Below are 6423 nucleotides of genomic sequence, written 5' to 3' on the forward strand. Positions count from 1 at the left end.
GGTCACAAGTTCAGCATAGGTGGAAAAAAAAAAAGCCATGGTTTGCGGTTAGGTTTAGGAAATAGAAACTTGTTTCTGTGAGGTCTGGGGACTTAACACACTGTAACAATGTGCCTCTTGTTTGGGCTTCGCATTGCTCTCCTCTGGTCTCTAGAACTTTATGACAGGCAGATCTGGGTCCTGGGGTCCTCCTCAAACTAAGGCACCAGCCAAGAAGAATATAGGCATTAAACTTCGAACCCCTACCAAGACCTAGCCGACGAACATGATATTCTCCACCATTGAGTGGAGAGTGAGATCTGACTCTCACACGAACTCTGGTGCCCCTTTTCTGACCATGTCCCCTGGATGGGGAGACCTGGCGGCACTCAGAGGAAGGATAGCAAGTTACCAAGAAGAGACTTGATACTCTAAGAGCATATATAGGGGGAGGAGGTCTCCCTCAATCACAGACATAGGGGAGGGGAGAAGGGGGGAAGTGGGAGGGAGTGAAGAATGGGAGGAAACAGGGGAAGGGCTAACAATCGAGATGTAATATGAATAAAATAATAAAATAGAAAAAAAGGGGGGTGAGTTCTTCCTCCACCCTCTAGACCCTCGCTGTATTTCTCCTCGACTTTGGTCGCCCCCTGCTCAGGACATCTGTGAGGTGTGTCTGCTGATACCTCTTTCCTCTGAATTGGGAAACTACCATGTACACTTTTGGGGGAGCTACCCTTTCTATTCCCTGTGCAGTCTTGAGGGAACTATAAATCAAAGACTTCTCTGTTTTCACCAAGAGACAAAGATGAGATCCTAGCCAAGACAAAAGCTTGCAATGGCAGAAAATGTGGAGTGAGTCATAAGAAATGATTGGATGGGGGGGGGGGGGGCGTGTCCTCATCCAAGTTTATAAGTAAGTGATGGACGGGTATAGGAGTAAAGGGAGGGGTTTAGAATATTGTTTTTACATCTGAAGAGCTGTCTGAGATGCATCTTTACCGGTAGACAAGTGTGATGATTAATATTGGATACCAAAATTGTACTCCACTCAGACCCAGAAAATGCTAGGAAAAAAAAATCTATTTTTAGCAGGCTCTATGTCCCAACCAGCTAGTCAGGAGGCCAAGACAGAGAGATTACTTGGGACTAGACGTTCAGGGCCAGCCTGGCCAACTATGACCTCATCTCTAAAAAAGAACAAAGTTTTGGGGCTTGGTGGGTAGGTACACACCTATAATCCCGAGTTTAGTTGAGTCCCTGCAAATTTGCTAGTCAGACCCTGTATGTGGTTCCTCGTCCTCCAGGAGGAACAGGGAGAAGAAAGAAAGATGCAAGAGTGTCACTCTGAAGGAGGTCTCTCCCTGTGGAAAAAGCTGGGGGCAGAGACTAAGTGTTCCCCCTCAGTACTGTTCACTTATTCCTCCTATCCTGGTTACTCCGGCTCTGGTCATTCCTGAGCCCTGTGGTTGTACAGTTTTTAGCTTAATGTGGCCAGAATGTGTTTCTAATTGAGTGGCTTAACACAGCTTTATTTTACAGGACTCTCTCTCCCTCTCTCTCTCCCTCCCTCCCCACCCCCTGTGTGTGTGTGTCCATTTGTTTTGTTTTGGTTTTCTTTTTTCTTCCTCCCCAGTTCTGGCATCAGAGGTACCCCTCACCACCCTGGCTTATGTGATGCTGGGGATACAGCCCAGCCCCTTGTGTCACAGTTTTGAAGGCCAGAAGTCTAAAGGGCCTAATCAAGCAAAAATGGAGCCTGACCCAAGGTGCTGGGATGGGGGTATGGACCGCTTTGAGAGGCAATTCTACTTTGCTTCTCTGATGTTGTGATAAAAAACAAACAAACAAACAAAAAACCACTGACTAAAAGCTTGCAGTCTATCACTGAGAGGAGGCAGGAACCTGGAGGCAGGAACCTAAAGGCAGGGATTAAAGCAGAGACTACAAGGGCCTTTGGCCTGCATACTGGCTCCTTCCTCTTGGCTTGCTCAGCTACCTTTCTTGTGCATACCAGACCCACCTGCTCAAAGGTTGCACCGCCCACAGTGGATTGGGCCCTCCTATGGCAATTAACAATTAAGAAAATGCCCCCATAGACATGTCCACATGTAACCAGCTACTTTGTGAGTTCCTCTTTATTCCACCCTTCTCAGGCTCCTCTTTTCTTCTACCCTCTCAACCCTCTAATACTATATAAGAGAGAGAGAAAAAAGGATAGAGAGGAAAGGAATGAGGACCCTGTATAAAGTCAGGGGTCAGAACAAGGGGCAGAATATTATTGTTAAACTGCTTCCTGCTGATTAGGGGCATTGAGTTCCTTGGGGCAAGTTTGACCTTTACTGCCAGGATATCTAATTTCTTTTTGTTTCTCCTTTGCGCACAACTACTTAACAAATCACAAACCCACCAACAACCCACCCAACCATTTGGGGTCCCTAACATTTATATGCACTCTGAAAAAAAAAGTCCCCAGAACTCCAAACATCACACAATCACAGGCATTATCTGCAGCTGGCAAAGCCACGCCTCTACTAAAGCGCATGGCAAATCATAGCCAGCTGCGGCTAAGAAGCCCCATATCCCACAACTAGTATTAAAATAAAAACATATTTTTGTAATATTACTGTGGCTTTTTGTTTTTGATTTTTTTGTTTTGTTTTTGTTTGTTTTTGTTTTTGTTTTTGTTTTTTTAAAGAAATCCAATTCCCAAATTGTCACTATAGCCACAGGCCAATCGGAGATTTTCTTTTCTTGAAATGTTGTAAGGTGTCCACCAGAGAAGACTGCTCAGACATGGGTTTAAGCCAACAGAAAGTCTTTATTAGCTGGTTGGCCACTACACTGAGTACTCGGGGTCCCAGTGTGCAGAGCCTTCTTCAGGGTGAGCTTTTAAGCACAAAAACTCTGTCTTGGGTTGACACACTTCAGTTAACAAGAACAATTATTCAGAAGCAGAACTACAGAAGCCAAAAAGCAAGGTTAGCACATTTAGAGACTTTTCCAGAACCACGGACTTTGATGGATTAGGTCTTTTGTTTTCATTTTGAATGGTGGTGCCATCTCTGGGCTGAGGATTTTGTTTTTGTTGTTTTGGGTTTGTTTGGTTGTTGGTTTTTTGTTTTGGGGTTTTGTTTTTGTTTTGTTTTGTTTTTGTGAGACAGGCTTTCTCTGTATAGCCTTGGCTGTCCTAGACTCACTTTGTAGACCAGGCTGGCCTCGAACTTACAGCGATCCTCCTGCCTCTACCTCCCAAATGCTGGGATTAAAGGTGTGTGGCACCACGCCTGGCTCTGTGCTAAGTTTTATGGCCTGACTGGTACTTCCATAATGGAGTCTGTTGTGCTAAGATCGAGAGAATTGCTATGAGATGACTAGTTTGTGTTACATTCATGAAAACTAACCAGCACTGGGGCTATTATTTCTGCCTATTCTTGCTCCCCTCTAGTCTGCCCTGTAAGTGATCTTTAACAGGATCACTTAGCCCCTAGCAACTCCAGTTCCTCAAAGCTCACTGAATAAAACACACACATTCTCTCTCTGTCTCTCTGTCTCTGTCTGTCTGTCTCTCTCTCTCTCTCTCTCTCTCTCTCTCTCTCTCTCTCTCTCCTGCTCCTAGGGCTTTCCTCCCAGTCCTCTCTCAGCCTGAAATGTCTCCTGCCCCAACATGTGTGACTCGGCTGGTGGCCACTAGTCCATTGAGGCAGGAGGAGCAGGAGATGAGACGCAGGGCCTGGCAGGCCGTAAGCACGACAGACAGAGATCGAACACTCCAGGAACCACTACAGGAGACAGCTCCACTTTAATCAGGGAGAACAAAGACTATGTACCCCTTGGGGAGTGGGTGGGGGGCTTCCAGTTTAGGCATACACAATTGATTGGAACCAGGTACTTTTACGACGCTTATTTTACATTTGGCAGCGCGCTCCTATCATATGGATGGGAACACAGCACCTAATTATCCTATAAGTGCAGGGAGGGGAGAGCTAGCAGTGAGCTGTGTCAAGGGCCATATGTCAAATGTGGTTAGGGGCATCTACCTCTAAAGACACTCTCCACTGGAGTCAGGCAGAGAGCCGGAGGCCCTGCTGGGGAAAGGGAGTCTGGCAGCTAACTCCCAAGCTCAGAGTGACTGTCTAGACCAGGAAGGATGGCAACGGTAAAATAGCAGGGTTATTTAAACAAGTATTCTCATTCATCTAGGTTCCTCTGTCTCACAAAGACCTCCATTATCACTGTAGCTGGAACCAGCTGGACTGTGAGCACCACGTCTGTTGCCTGGCACCAAACAGACAGATCTTAGCTCAACTCTCAGCCCAGCCACAGGCTAGTCATGTGACCTTGGGCAAGGTACAGTACTGGCCTCTCTGTGCCTTAGGTTGTTCCACCTTAAAAAGAACAACAACAACAACAAAAAAAAACCATGCTAGTAAGAAAGCAGCATGCATAGGTGGCTGTGAGAAGGGAATGAGATAATGCATGCAAGCTCCTTAATCTACTGAGAGGCCCATAGTACCCAGTAATAGCTACAAGAATAAGGTACTGGGGCTGGAGAGATGGCTCAGAGGTTAAGAACACTGTCTGCTCTTCCAGAGGTCCTGAGTTCAATTCCCAGCAACCCCACATGGTGGCTCACAACCATCTATAATGAGATCTGGTGCCCTCTTCTGGCATGCAGGTGTACATGCAGGCAGGGCACTGTATACATAATAAATAAGTAAATAAACAAATCTTAAAAAAAAAAAAAAAAAAAAAAGAATAAGGTACTGTTTTCTTGGGCTTTTTCTTATGGCTCTTGCTATGCTTCAAAGCCTAGAATATATTTTATAATAGGGCTGGGGATGTCATTCAGTTGATAGGATGCTTGTAAATTTCCTGCCTGAAGCCCTGGGTTCAATCCCCAGCACTGCATAAAGCCAGACATGGTAGTACAAGCCTGTAGTCCCAGCATTCTAGTGGCAAGTTTAGAGGATTGGGAGTTCAAGGTCAACCTCAGCTATTTAGCCAGTCAAAGGCCAGCCTGGGATACATGAGACCCTGTCTCAAAAACAAAAACAGAAAGCAAAATTAACACAAGCAAATCTTATGTTTTGCATTATCTATATGCAGTTTTAGTTGCTTTCCCTACTAAGGTTAGGGGATCCCACTCCTGGTCAGAATTATAACAGGAATTTATCCTCACCAATGAAATGATAAAAAGGAATTTTGGCTACACAGAAACTTCTCCCAGAGACAATGTGCTTGCTCCTACCAGTCCTGTGCTTTCTGAGTTACTAGCTGGTTGCCCCCAAGTCTTTTGTTTGTGTGCTTGCTTGTTTTATTGGTGGTGGTGGTGTTATTTTTGACACAGGTTCTCACATAGTCCAGGCTGGCCTTAAACTTACTATGTGGCTCAAAACGGCCTCGAATTTCCTCCTCTGTTTCCCAAATGCTAGAATCATAGGCCTGCACTGCTGTGCCTGGCTTCTAACCTCTCACCCCTGACTGTGTGTGTGTGTGTGTGTGTGTGTGTGTGTGTGTGTGTGGTGTGTGTGTGTGTGTGTGGTGTGTGTGTGTGTGTGTGTGTGGTGTGTGTGTGTGTGTGGTGTGTGTGTGTGTGTGGTGTGTGTGTGTGTGTGGTGTGTGTGTGTGTGTGTGTGTGTGTGTGTGGTGTGTGGTGTGTGTGTGTGTGTGTGTGTGTGTGTGGTGTGTGGTGTCTGTCTGTGTGTGTGTGGTGTGTGTGTGTGTGTGGTGTGTGTGTGTGTGTGGTGTGTGTGTGTGTGTGTGTGTGTGTGTGTGGTGTCTGTACATGTGAGTGTGGGTGTGCATGTATATGCACATAGGTGGGGAGGCCAGGGGTTGACATCAAGTGTCTTCCTGTACATCTTCCCACCTTTAGATTTATTTATTTTACTTTATATGTGTGAATGTTTTGTCTGCATGTATATATGTGCAGTGTGCGTGTGTGTGTGTGTGTGTGTGTGTGTGTGTGTGTGTGTGTGTGTGTGAGCGCTGGGGATGTGAATGCAGGTCCTCCTGCTTAACTGAGTTATTGTCCCATCTCCTCTGTCACAATCTTACTTGTAACCCTGTGACTGTGTAACTGAGCTGATCACTACACAACTCCGGACTTCAGCTTTCTTTCTTAAAAAACAACTCAATAACGCTTTGCTTCCCTCAAGGCCACTAAGAGAATCCAAGTAGACCAGCCAGGCTCCCATGAAAGCCCCGGGGGAGTAAGAATGAATGAATGTTAGATTCTCTTGTCTTTTTCTTTCAATTTATTAATTTTCTATTTTATATGTGTGTGTGTGAGTGTGAGTGTGCACATGCAGACTTATGTGTGCCACAAGACACATGTGGTGGTCAGAGGACAACCTGCAGAAGTTGGTTCTCTCCTCCCATTTTTTTTGAGTCTTGGGAATCAAACACACGTCTTTGGTGGCAAGTGTCTTTACCAGCAGA

This window comes from Acomys russatus, chromosome 29 (genome assembly GCF_903995435.1).
Source record: "Acomys russatus chromosome 29, mAcoRus1.1, whole genome shotgun sequence".
Classification (NCBI taxonomy): domain Eukaryota; kingdom Metazoa; phylum Chordata; class Mammalia; order Rodentia; family Muridae; genus Acomys; species Acomys russatus.